At 42.4% G+C, this 14,685-nt stretch overlaps 1 protein-coding gene across 3 annotated transcripts in view; it reads right to left on the reverse strand.

Annotated features, from left to right (window-relative positions):
* The window catches only part of LOC311246014 (mothers against decapentaplegic homolog 4-like), a 114,976-nt gene extending 113,069 nt beyond the window's left edge, over positions 1–1,907 (reverse strand). For all 3 annotated transcript variants that reach the window (XM_084336076.1, XM_084336075.1, XM_084336073.1), the window contains exon 1: positions 1,774–1,907. The gene's annotated coding sequence lies outside the window, so the exon portion shown is untranslated. The remainder of the gene's footprint in view (positions 1–1,773) is intronic.
* Between the last annotated feature and the right edge of the window lie 12,778 nt (positions 1,908–14,685).

Below are 14,685 nucleotides of genomic sequence, written 5' to 3' on the forward strand. Positions count from 1 at the left end.
CATTACCACATAACAACGTGTTGTGTTGGAATACAGCTACCATAGCGTTATCTGAAAGATAAAAACAATGGTTTGTGTTTGTTCCAAATTGTGTCAACAACATTTCGCCCACTTTGCATAACGTTCATAGACTACTGATACGGACATTGTGGCTAACCACGTTGTGCTATTGAGCCGTACTGTATTGTACCCATTCTGCAATCTGTTAAATAAAGTTTTCATTCATTCATTCATTCATTCTACATGGACCCAAACACTTCAGACAACCTGGCTGTACCAAAACACCCGTTTCTCAAGAAATCTGCCATTCCATGAGTGGAGAGACACAAATGGTAACTGTGAGTCTGTGACGATTGAGCGATTGAGAATTAAGCATCGGGTATAACATTATTATTGCAATAAGCTCAAGAAACACATGATAGAATTTGACTGGAATTGTCCAGGACATTGAAATCTTCCAGGGCATGTGTGGACTGGCACTTTTTGACCGGCACTGATTCTTTTCTAGCAGAAACCCTGATTAGGGGTTGGTTTAAAAACGTCTTGCTCAGGACACTTCGATACACTGCAGAGAGAAGCTGGAAACAAACTGGGAACCTTCCAATTACAAGACAACCACTCACCACCTCCTGAGCCACTGTCACCCCCTCAAACAAGACACCATCACCTCCCACACAACTCACCAAATCTACACCGGAAACTAAGGCAGGATAAATCACCCATTCCACCCGTAGCTATAAACTAACAACTCACCAAAGACTGTCTCCAAAGTGTCCCTTCAACATATCAGTAGTAAGCCTATACCAGGGCTGCCCTCCACAGCCTTCATTTTGGCCCTCCAAAGGCTTCCAGAGAATTATTAAACATTCTATGTGGTCTATTTTGCAGTTTAATTATATTTGAGTAAGGATCTTTAATCAAATCTCTATTTCAACGTACAAACACTGTGATTAGACATAAGACACTGTTATTCACTTGTTACGCTTATTCAATTATCAAAGTCCAGTGGAATTATTTGGCCCATGGCCACATAGGCCCCTGCATTTTGGCGCTTGTTTCTGTTATTCTGTGTCAAAAAGTGTGGGCACTCCATACTCCATCCCTCTACATTGGTTAATTTTGGTTTCCTATTGCATTATCTTTGTACATACTAGTGCAATTCAATCTAAGTACCATGTGAGTAGGCCATTCAGTAAAGGCAATGTTGCGTGTACATGGTTTGTGCCAATTTGTGGGTCTGTTGAGTCAGTGGTCAGGCCTCAAGTTGTTTTTGTGTTGTTTACAAACATGCCAACATGTGTGCCAACACAGCATGCCAGTCACTTATGCCAGTCACTTCCTTCAGCCAGACAATTTCACCATGCTTTAGACAGTAAAACCAGGAATGCAAGTGTTCCCATTCTTGAAGCAAAGTAAAACAAAGTGATGTACATAGTCATATTAGCATTCTTAATTTAAAAAAGGCTGTAAACTGTAATGTTTTCAAATGTGTCAGACAGATTGAATGAGACATTATTGCATGACGTGTAGGCTAATAGAATAGCACTTAGGCCTAAAGCAGGTTAAAAAGCATATCAAGACAGATTGACTTGAAACGACTTGAAGCCAAAGCTTCTATAATGCTAATGATGACGCAGCTGACCAACTGTTGCTGCGTCGAGAATTACCAGCAATTCCATACAGATGAAGCTGGTCTGAAATATAAAGGAAAAATAATAAATTAATAGAAAGGGGGGTGAAACCGAAGCGAAAACGTTAGTCCAGTCTACTTACAAAACAGCAGCAGGTCTGGGCAGAATAAGGACACGACTTTGACGCTGCTATTCCGAGTGTATCCCTCGCCTCCGCTGTGTCTGGGTCTGTGTGTTGATGTCTGAATGTTATCAGTCTATCAACCTCGCTCTGCCTGCCTGTCGTACATCCTGCTGCTCGCGCAGCCTCCCTACTTTCGCAATAACAAAGGGAGTAGAGAGAGAGAGAGAGAGAGAGAGAGAGAGAGAGAGAGAGAGAGAGAGAGAGAGAGAGAGGAGAGAGAGAGAGAGAGAGAGAGAGAGAGAGAGAGAGAGAGAGAGAGAGAGAGAGAGAGAGAGAGAGAGAGAGAGAGAGAGAGAGAGAGAGAGAGAGAGAGAGAGAGAGAGAGAGAGAGAGAGAGAGAGAGAGAGAGAGAGAGAGAGAGAGAGAGAGACAGGGGGAGGGGGACATGCGAGTTGTGTTTGTGCGCGTGAGCTGTCTGGGCCAAGGGCGAGCCAATAGCAGCGCTTTTCTCATTTCAGACAGCGGGGCTCTCGGCCAACAATGACGCGGCTATCTGAGCGCGAGCCGCCGGGGGCCTGGTTGTCTGTCTGGGTTGCCGGGTGATTGGCAGGTCGGGACGGCTGGCTCGTTTTTTTCTTCGTCTTTTTTTCCCCGTGGCGCCGGCTCGTGGCTCGAACCTCCCGCCTCTTCTAGCGACGTAGACTGTGTTGTAGCCCTATTTCACCCCCAAACATTTAAGTAAAAAGGGAGTAATAATATCCATCTTTCTATCTTACATTTGTTTTCAAATGTATCTTACTATTTTTTACAGGGCAAGATTAAAAAAACAACGTGCTCTGTGTTTTTCAACCAAATAATAGTTAAAGGTCCCATGCATTATAAATGGCCTTTTCCAGTGTTTAGCATTGTTTCCTAGCAATGGGGGATTATATCAATGTGGTCTGTGTCGTTAATTATCATATTGACTCTCACGAGATCTTCCCTCACTCAACTAAGCCGCTCTGATTTGACAGTATTGCTGACGTGAATAAGGTACAGATTTGCATATCTCCGCCCCCTCAACAGCAGAGCGAGTGGAAATACCATCACTTCCTCAAAGTGAAGCGAGGCAGACAGGGCCGGTTCTAGGCATAGGCAGTATAGGCAAATGCTAAGGGGGCCACCACCCAGAGGGGGCAAAAAAAATTACTTTAAAATGACTAATACTACTAGTTATTTCGAAATACTGAAGTCTTATCTAGATAGTACAGGTCCAACATTTATAACAATCACATGGAAACTTAGTGTTTTACAATGGTTCATTCATTTGGACGGCGAGTGAGAAATTCTCCAAACAAACAACTTCTTCGTCTTCTCCTCTCCCTTTACCGTATGGAACAGCCATCGCGTAATATACCATTAGCTCCAGAATTTCATTGGCTACAAAAACAGTCAATCACTTGTGGTCACTTGACCGAAACCGACGCTCATTGGTTGTTCGCTGTTCGGCCTTGTAACCCGAGACTGGAAGCATGCATGTAATAGGTTGAGTAGGGTGTCAATCGAACTGCGGCCATTTTAGCTTTCCAACGATGTGTAAAAAATACAGCGTAAGGCTATGTGTCCACTCAAAGCCTTTTTTTCAAGGCGGACCGCTTTGAAAAAAGAAGAAAAAAAAGCTTCGAGCGTCTTTCTGGGTCTCCCCAGAGCTCGTGCCAGCCGCGGCTCCGCCCCTTCCTTGATGAGTTACATTGATGAGTGCGCTCCTTTCCAAAAAAAAAAAACAAGTTTCAACTTTATGAGCTGAAAGCGCTCCGACCAAAAACGCTGCCGCCCAGAGCTCATAAAACGCGAGGCGCGTCGCCGGGAAGCTTCTCGAGCATAGAAATTAATGACAGAAAGGAGCTGACAACTCATAAAACATCGGCTATGGACACAAGCCCTTAGGCCGACAGACGAGGGCGAAGTGATGGACGGACCATATAAGGGCTTTCGAACGATAACAGGATATTCTACAGTAATAAACATGTCGAAAAGACAAACAGTCCGGTGCTCAGGGAAGAAAAAGAAGCAGAGGAACAACGCGAAAATGGCAGAGGTACAGTAACAGTAAGTAAGTGGAACAGAGTGTAATGTTAACTTTCTAGCTTACTTTTGGATGACAGTAACGTTAGCTAAAATACAGACTAGTGGAGCCCTACTGCATGCATAACAGTAGCCTACATAAAAAAAGTAGGCTACATAACAACTAATAAAAATAAGAAAACTAGTACCAGTCATCATCAGGGAAATTAGGTATATTCAGCAGGCAAGGCCAGATTAAGAATTCAGAGGCCTCTGGGCCAGACTCTTGTGGAGGCCCCCACACACACATACACGTGCACGCACCCGCAGTGGCGTTTTTATATGTAAAACATTGATGGGGCAGCCACTAACCAAGGCTACATACCAGGCAAACTACAGTAATCAAAATGACAGTAATCGTTGTTCGCAAATTTCGCACCACATATCAGGCATAGGCTATCAGCCTGCATTGTTAGTCGTGAAAGCAAATGAATCTGTCCACGCTGAATTAAACCCTCTATTTTCCTCAGACTTTCCTTTTTTTGGATTTATCCATGGTTAGCTTACTGGGGGGTCGGAAACTCAAGATTAGCCACTTGCAGACGGCAAGGAGAGGCACGGGGTGTGACGTACTGTATATTTTAGTTGATGAAATATTTTAGTTGACTAAATATTTTAGTTGATGAAATATTTTTTCATTTCAGTGTCACAGTATGACATCAATCTCCAAAATAATAATAATAAAAAAAAAAAAGTCAAATATATATATATTTTTTTAATGCCCCTCGTCACTAGAGGCCCACGGGCCGCGGCCCAAACGGCCCGGTCGTTAATCCGGCCCTGTAATCAAAAAATGCTATTCCTTTTAATCTCCTTTATATTTAATTGTTGTAGTAAGCCTTTGGTTTGTTGTGTTACCGTTCATATAGTCTCTAAAGTGAGTTTATATATATACTAGTTACATCAGTGTTTTAAAGTGCATATCATTAATGTTAATGCCAAATAAATTTCCCATTATGCTATATTAGTATTGCACTGCAGTTTACTGCTTTATTGGACTCTAAATCTACATTTCATTGTAATGACAATGTTTAATAAAATTTCCATTAATGGAACTATTCACTTTTTTTTTTTATACTTTTTTTCTCCGCCTGATTTTTCTGTGCTTTTCCTCCCATCCCAATTTAGTCGTTATGCCAATTCCCCCCTCCCCTACCTGGTTGTTGTGCGCATGTGCCCCCTACTGGTCAGTCAAGGGAGCCCTGAGGTCTACCACATGCTTCCTCCGACACATGCAGAGACAGCCAGCGGCTCTCTTTTCACCTGACAGCGCGGACTCTCATTGGTGAAGTGTAACGCGTGGGAGGTCACGCTGCCTTCACCATTTCCTGTCTTTTGCTGTGCAGGCGCCCTGACCTGACCTGTAGGAGTCGCTGTCCACAACGCCAGATTACCTCCCCATCGACTTTCCTCCCGCTAACTCAGCCAAACGAGTTAGTATGACGGCTAACCCAATGCTGACACCCGGATTCGAGACCAGAATCTCTCGCATTGGTGACGAGCGCAATCTCTGCTGCGCCACCCAGCCGCCCCGAACTCTTGACCTTTCTGCATGAGAAGAAGCTGACAGAAATGTACCCCAACATGTGGGTTGCGAATCTCTGTGGCTCTTCCTGTTACAGTGGCTGCTGCTGAAAGAAGCTTCTCTAAGCTCACCAAAACTTAACTGAGATCTACTATGGTGCAAGAATGTCTCTGCAGACTTTCTATCATAAGCATAAATCATGTGGTCTCAAAACAGTTGTCTTACTGTATGATGACGTCATAGATGACTTTGCTGCAAGAAAGGTTAGGAAAGTAAGACTGTAAGTGAGTAAAGTGAGCTTGATGAGGGGGCTTCTAAGTATATTACAAGTCGAAGCCTTGTGCTTGTATGCCTTTTGTGTTTGTGTGCAGTACTTGTGTGTAATTATTTATTTCACTTTATTTAAGTTCATTGTAATTATATTTGACCTTACTTTATTTATGGCAGTAGGCTACTGGTTAATATTAAGATAATATATTGTAAATATTTATTATAATAATGTCACTTGTTCACTGTTTTGATGTTAACTGTTTGATTTTGTAGGTTATTTTCAATAAAAGAAAAATGTGAAAACAAAATGGTGCGTGCATATTATTGGTAGTGAATAAACTGTGATGCAAGGGGGCAACAGATAAAATCCTGCCTAGGGCAGCCAATTGGTCAGAGCCGGCCCTGGAGGCAGAGAACGAGGGAGAGAGGGAGAGAGGGAGAGAGAGAGATAGAGAGGGAGAGAGAGAGAGAGAGAGGGAGAGTTTCTGTCTGGGAAACAAACGCATTTTACACATAACCTGACCGCGCGCATGGAGGGACTTCGCCCGGAGCATGCTCATAACTAGGGTGACCAGATGCAAAAAGTCCAAAAGCAGGACAACAGTAAGATTTTGGTGGGACAAAGTGGCACAGATAGATAATGTAATTTTTTTTATTAGAATAACATGGTCTTCACCGAGACCAATGTTTTTTTTTGCTTCAAAAAGAGGGACATCCTCTCATTATGTGGGACGTTCGGTCAAATGGTGGGACAGTACAACCAAAAGGGGGACACCTGGTCACCCTACAACACACACGCATTTTACACACAACGTGACCGCGCGTGGAGGGACTTATCCGGGAGCACGCTCATAACACACGCATTTTACACACAACGTGACCGCGCGTGGAGGGACTTCTCCGGGAGCACGCTCATAACACACGCATTTTACACACAACGTGACCGCGCGTGGAGGGACTTCTACGGGAGCACGCTCATAACACACGCATTTTACACACAACCTGACCGCGCGTGGAGGGACTTCTCCCGGAGCACGCTCATAACACACACGCATTTTACACACAACCTGACCGCGCGTGGAGGGACTTCTCCCGGAGCACGCTCATAACACACTTTACACACAACCTGACGTCTATCTCTCTATCTCTCTCTCTGTGCCAGTGCAGACTGTGGGTGACTGTCACTCAAAGCGCTTATGGGCAGAGCCCATCCAAGAACAGCCTGAAATCCTGAACTAGAAAAATGATGCTTTTGAGTACTTCATTAGAAATACAAAACAATGAATTTTTTTTGAAAAAAACTTTACAGATGTGTTCCATAGACTAGTCACAGGAATTGTGTAAAGTTGCCCAGATAGTGCAAGGAATAGCAATGCATGGGACCAAATAGTATGTTATTTGTGAGAATAAATTCTCACATGATGTTTATGATAAACCCACTGGAGATGTGTGTGGGAGGGGGGGGGATTCCAGGTGCAGCTCCACACTGTATGTCAATCTTCTCCTGTTCTCCATATAATAATATGTGATAAACATTATGTTTTGAATCTTGCCTATTATATAGACCTGTTCGCTGTCCACGTCAGACTCAGTATGCGTGCGCATCAAGGGGGCAACATTTATGTAATCCTGGTCAACGGGGCAGACTACAATATATTTGCATTTGTTAGCCATGCTAGTGATCTAAACCAGTGGTTCCCAAAGTGGGGGTCGCCAGATGATTAAAAAAAATTATAATAATAATAAAAATAAAAAAGTTATGCAGTCAGGCCACTGAATTTAGAAGCAGGCCAGGCCAGTGTTTCTAGTTGCAGTGGCGCAATAGTTTGATAACCTAGGTGGGGAACAACCAGGAGATCACTGCAACTCACACAAGTTGGAGAACTATCTCTCTCTCTCTTGCTCACACACACACAAAGGGAGCTGCATGTAAAAATCCATCAAAATCAGTGTTGTTGCTAATCATTGACACATGCTAGCCTGTAATAATCCCCCCCAGAAAAATCTACTTTGCATTTGATATATTGCAAATATATGCCATCACACACACTGGCATTTAAAGGGTTAGAATTATAAAATTAATATGTGGTGTTATGATCAGGGCTGAAGTTGAATAAAATATTGTATTTTTTTCAATCTGACATTACAAAAAAACAGAAAATCCATCAAAATCAGTGTTGTTGCTAATCATACATATGCTAGCCTGTTTTTTAACAATAATTTGTGATGCCATCACAAACACTGGCATTTAAAGGGTACAAATAAAAAAATTCCTGCACCAGAATGCAGGAAATTAAGTCTTTGTAACAAAACATTTCCTGGTGGGGGACCCCCAGACCCCCGCTTAAAAAGTGGCCTGAGTGGGGCTATATTTCGCACTATATTTCCTGGCCTGAATGATTTCCCCAGTCCGGCCCCGGTTAAAAGCCTCCAATGCTTATTAGTGTGTGTGCGTTTGAACGTTTGCATGTTTCAACCATACATTCCCATTTATAAAAAAAATATTGGAATTTTTTTTAACCTCCTATAATAGTGGGGGTCACGGCTCTCTGACACGTTATTTCGGGGGTCGCGGCCTGAAAACTTTGGGAACCCCTGATCTAAACAATCAACCCATGCCAAAGCTAGATATGTAAAAGGTGAAAGACTCACACACACGGACTTCAAACTAGAAATGGTAACAACCGATGAGGTACTCAAAAAGTGCTTCATTTATGTGCAACAACTGCAACATCTCCTCTTCAACATTTCAATATAAAAATAAAATAAAAAACAAACAAGTGCATGATGTGCATATGAACATTCTAACATCAACACTTGAACAAAAAAACACATTTATAGTGCAGCTGAGCTTAATTGAGTGACTTTTGGCTGCGGCATGGTCATGCTGGACCTACAAAAGGTCTTCGACACTATCAATCACTCCATTCTGATTGACAAGCTAAAAGCAATTGGTTTTGATAGTTTATCAGTGAGCTGGATGCAATTCTACCTTGAGGGGAGAGAACAGATGGTGGAGGTAAACGGTACTCTATCCCCCCCTCTCACAGTGAGCTGTGGTGTTCCACAAGGAAGCATACTAGGACCGCTACTGTTCCTAATTTATGCAAATTACATGTCGTCAGCTTGTGACTGCAATTTGTTCTTGTTCGCGGACAACTCAGCCCTGCTGGTCTCTGCTGGCCGTACTGTATTGTACCCATTCTGCAATCTGTTAAATAAAGTTTTCATTCATTCATTCATTCATTCATTCATTGCTGGCTCGAACACAGTATGTTTGTATACAGCAAACAGGTCTATTCAATGCATGAGAGGCTTGGGATATTGTGTAATTCATCTATAATGACCATTCCCATTATGTCTAATACGTTCCTCCAGTAATTTCTGGATTGATAGTTACACAATCCGATATTAAACCATGTTTGACCAGTGGTGGATTAAAGAAAGGAAAGGAAAAAAAGGTAAAAAAGATCCCCCCCAAAAGACAGCTTTAAGACCTTGAATAACACTTTATAAATGTTCATACTGGGATTTGGTATCAATAACTTGGCAAGCATTCCTTTCTGAAAATGTCTCAATCCCACTTACTGTCAGTCTACCTATAGGCAAGGCCAATGTAACTAAAATAAATGAATAAATTCATTGTAGAAACGTCAGCTAGTTCAATTACTTGATGACAGATTTGACGCTATCGCCATGAGGCCATGTACAGCCAATGATGTTCAGCCTGGCTGATCAGTCTGGGGTCCATTTTTTTGTTGAGTTGCATAGCAAACGTCAACATTTATCATGCTGTACCAAATATCATTGGCTGATAAATGTTTGATGTTTGCTATGCAACTCAATTGAAAAATAGACCCTAGACCAGGGAGGGGCAACTGGCGGCCCTCACCGACGCTCCATGCGGCCCCAGGCCAATATTTATTAAAAAAAAAAAAGTATTATTATTATTATATATATTTTTTTGCATTCGACTAAGAGGTTGGCAGTCGACTATGGCTCCTTTCGATCGATTAGTCGACTATTCGACTAATAGGGGTCAGCCCTAGTGTGGACATATTCAACACTGTTGAAAGTGCCGTGCAGCAATATGGGGGGTTTGATAAACTGTCCGCTGTTGTTGTTACCGATGGAGCACCCGCAATGAAAGGAAAACACAGGATTCGCCGGGCTTCTAAGGCAGAGTGGCGTTGAGTGTCCTGTGTCCACCACTTTGCATTCAAGGCCTACACAAGCCATATTTTAGGCTTGAATGTAACAGTGGGTCACTAATAATCAGGGGTGCAGTGGTCATGCCACACGGTACCAGGCCGTCCCAGCACTTTTCTGAGCAGAAGTACACGCACGGATGTGCATGCGCGTGCACACGAGCGCACACAAAAATGAAACGTTATTTCATCTGATGCAGATCGCATGCACAAACATTGAAGTTGACATTCCTTCTATTGTGTGCCAACAGGAGAGACCACAAGTGTCTCATTAAAGACAGAACCATTATTGACCCACTGTGGGGGAGGGTGAATGTCATGCCAGTTTGATAAAGGGTCAATGGGAGGCATGTAGAATTGCACAAAAAGGAATTCATTATTCTGATGAGTATTGCACTTGGCTACTTGTTTACTTTTGTAGTGTTCAGATAACATTAATAACACTGAAATGCATGTTATGGATATGAAGCACTCAGGAATGTTTTGTTTAGTAGCAGGATAAAAGTTTATACATTTAACAAAATCATTTATTATTGCACGTTTGATTTACTGTTGTAGTGAAATGCAGCAGGAATGCTGCTTTGTGTTTGTTGAGCAGTGGGCTTTAAGTTCATACATTTATTTGAATAGAAGCCGTAATTATCATTTGTCATTTTTGTATATATATTTGGGTTACACAGCAATACTTTTAAATTCAGCTGTATTTATAAATTCATAAAGTTGAAATTAAGCATTACTAAATGTGTTTGAAATGGAATAAAAACAAAGTTACAACAAATTATAATAGTTTATATGCCTTATTTATCACATCTGTGACTATTATGGGCTATTTGAGTGATCATGGGGTACTACTGGCGGGACTGCCGATAAACAATGCGGCCCCCCAAATTGAGTGGCTCTCACCATATACAAAATTGCCCACCCCTGCCCTAGACTGATCACCCACACCCAGTCCGAATATATCTGGTACCTACAACGGTCCAATACATAATCGATCTAAGTGCCTGCTTAGGGCCCCCGTGGCCACCAGAGGGCCCCCAAGAGAGCTTGAAATGTTTTCAGGGGTCTCAGGTCTCTTCATAATTATTTCACATTGTCCACAGCCATGCATGACCATCTGATTACATTGTCAATTGTCTCTAGTCCTAGTCATAGCAAACATGGCAAGACATTCTTGCACAAATAAACACAGTATTTATCGATAAGGGAGATACCCCTTCACCATGGAGGAATCAAGTCGAGGGGATAAACTAGGGACCACACACGAGGGCCTGAAAATACTACCTGTCCAAGAAACTTACCTATGCTAAAAGACAATAAAAAGAGGAGGGGCAGTCTACTGGAGAGGGGGTAAAACGGGGAGATACTGTAAAAGGCTGCTGACCCTGGGTCGGCAGACCATATACTGTGCTAATATATACTACAGTTAACCCAAATATACTGACTTACAGGGGAGGAAGTGGAATGTAGTGCAACAGCAAGCAAAACCATCAAATTTGGTAGTAGGGAAGATTCAATCCATGTGACAGAGGAGAACTGAATCAGTGGCGTTTGTTCACAGCTTAACATCCAAACATATACTGTACATATGTGTGAAACAATGAGCATTACTTAGCTTACATAGGAAGTTGATATGTAGAGGACCCTAGCCAAAGACATTCTCTGTTCCACAGTAGCAAAGTTGGATTTGAGGAAGGTGGATATCAGCCTGTAGATCAGGGCTATTCAACTAAATTGTTCAGGGGGCCACATTGTCAGAAACCCAAGGGGCCAGGGGCCGGACTGCCACGGCGCCTCCCCGTGCTATGAATATATGTACACTTGACACAACACGCAACCACATTTTCACAACTTTTATTTAACTACATTGCAAAAGTAGTATACTTTTCAAAAAAAGTGCTTAATTTATGTGCCACATCTGCAACATCTCCTGCAAAAAGTGCTTAATTTATGACTGTGCAACAACTGCAACATCTCCTCTTCAACATTTCAATATAAAAATAAAATAAAAAACAAACAAGTGCATGATGTGCATCTGAACATTCTAACATCAACACTTGAACAAAAAAACACATTTATAGTGCAGCTGAGCTTATGAAAAAGTGCTTCATGTCTGTGCAACAACAGCAAATCACAGCATCTTATTAGCACTTATTGTCCACTCTTAACTCTCAAACATCAGGGGGGTGGGGGGCAGACAGGCCTAGCCTACATACACACATCTAATGAGAGCGATTGCACTTCTTTGACTGGGCAATGGCAGAGAAAGAGGGTTCATAGGAAGTGAGGGCTACCCTCAAACAGTGATGCAAATGCTCATTTGTCAAGGAGGCACGGTTGCTTGTTTTAATGGCATTCATGTGAGAGAAACTGGATTCACAAATGTATGTTGAGCCAAACATTGTTAGCACAGATATTGCCAGCGTTTTTATTTTGGGGAATGTCTTGACATGAATACACTTTATCCAAAATGTTGTGGTGGATTCATTCTCAAGTGCCTGCTTCAGAGCAGATGATGCTTGCATGTCAATTATTTCAAGTTGCAGGAGACCTTCATCAATGTGAAGTGATGCAAGGAACTCTTGTCCTTTTGTGGAAATAGCAGCTACATTGGCAAATGGGTTGCTCACAAAATGCATCAATTCTCTGGACATGTCAAATTCATCAAATCGACTTGCAAAGTTTTCCCTCAATTTATCAATGAAATCTGTCATTAATTGAGTGACTTTTGGCTCAATTGTGCGTGTTAACATTGACATGAGAAAAAAAAAGTTTTTTTTTTTTTTTAATCATGTAATCTTTGGCGGGCCGGTCAGAATCATCCCGCGGGCGCGGGCCGCCAGTTGAATAGCCCTGCTGTAGATGATGGAAAATCTGACAATGTAGATAACAGGTGAAATGGACAGCATGTTGTGGTGAGACCTCCGCCCTGTAGTCCTTGGGCCGGACGAGATATCGGTACCGAAAAGGCGGCAAAACCTTACCTATTTTAAAGTGTTCATAGAGTCAATATAAGTTAATTAAAATATGATAGACTTTCCATAGGAGCAGCTTTTTATATTTTTTGACTGTTTGTTATTTTCCTCTATAGGCGGATTTTCATCAGTTCCAAAAAGAACACAGACAGCCAATAGCACATTAAAATTTCTATAACACTCTTTTTGGACATTCCTTTTTATAAATTAAACAAACCTGTGTCCAATTAAATTAGGTGATGAAGTGGGTGTGGCCTATTATTTGGTGGTGGAGCAGTTCTTTCAGGAATCAAAGCTGAATGGAATCACAGCTGACTGGTAAGATAAATCCAACTTTAAATGTTACTACATGTTAAGGGTTATGAAAACACATATACAATATATATGTATACACATGTGCATGAGAATTTAAGAAGCATATTTGATTGTTTAGAGACATTTTGTTACTAACTGTATGTTTCATTGCATAAGGGCAATAACGTAAGGCATCATGCAGGGGTCCTAAAAGTGAATTTGAACATTAGCCCTGAATAGCCGATCTACAAGCTAATGTAAAAACAAAATATTGATTTATCTATTTCAGAGAGTCACGCCATCATAGAGCAGTTCTTACAGGAATGTTGCACCTTGCATGCATCCGAGAGATGATTCCTTGGTGTTTTGCATATGACAAGCTCAACTACGCTCAACTACGCCCGCTACCTTTCATACTATTATGCCACAATGACACAGCTGCCTGCAAATCACCCGGAAGTGCATGCCCATTTCCTGCAAGGAGGCTTCTCCGTCCAACTTGGCAGCAGAAATCCTTTTGGACGAATTCCTGTTGACCAGACCATTGAGGAGACTGTCAACAAGGACACACAAACATCTGGTGGAACAAAAGGCTTCAGCCTCAAACCTGCGGCTGTCTACAAGTACTACTTAACCTCAGAGTACCGCAGTGCCTTCCTGAGGCGGCTGAGGGAGATGGTTGGTCAAGGAGATTCTCAACTTAATCACCCAGACTTACAGCTGCCCAGGATCAGAAGAGATGAGGCTGGTGTTGAGTCCATTGTTGATATCCTGGAGAACTGCTGGCTGAATCCATTCAGTCCAGACCAATGTGAGTTTGTCAGCTTGTCAACAGCAACTGTTGCCCCACCAGATGTGGGCAATGACCTACATGATGCTCATAAGATAGGAGAGCAAGCCTATCAAGCCTTCAAACATGAACGTCTCGAGACAACTCCACCAACTACAAAGTTTTATGACAAGATCACAAAGAATAAGCTGAAAACATTTTCAGAGGTCGGTAAAAAAACACGCAGCAAAGGGCAAGGCAAGGAAGTAATTCTGAAGGCTGATATGAATCTGTTTGGCCACATGGTTCTGGTGGCCCAGAGCCGAGAGCTACACATGAGAGATGTGTTGGCACATCCACTGGGACCCATGCCCTGGGCCCTAGCTAATGGGGATGGATCTCTTCGCAAGACAAACAAGGCAACTCTTGCCAGAGAGTTGGAGAAGAGTGTTGCCCCAGCAGAAGTAATCCCCAAACCATCAACAACCATCATCGATGGAATGAGCCTTGTCCAAAAAATGAAAGGAGATGACAAGACATTTGCACAGCTGGCAGAATCAACCCTAGCCAAGGTCTTGCATGAAGGTGGCAATAGTGAACGGATTGATGTTGTCTTTGATGTTTACAAGGACATGTCAATCAAAAATTCAGAAAGGGCAAACAGAGGTGCAGAAATGGGGATCCAGTTCAAAAACATTGTTTCTGGCCACAATATTCAGCAGTGGAGGAAACTGCTCTGCAGTGCTGCAAACAGAGCCAGTCTCATCAAGTTCTTGGTGGAGGAAT

Source organism: Notolepis coatsorum, assembly GCF_963971535.1.
Source record: "Notolepis coatsorum genome assembly, chromosome: 19".
NCBI lineage: Eukaryota > Metazoa > Chordata > Actinopteri > Aulopiformes > Paralepididae > Notolepis > Notolepis coatsorum.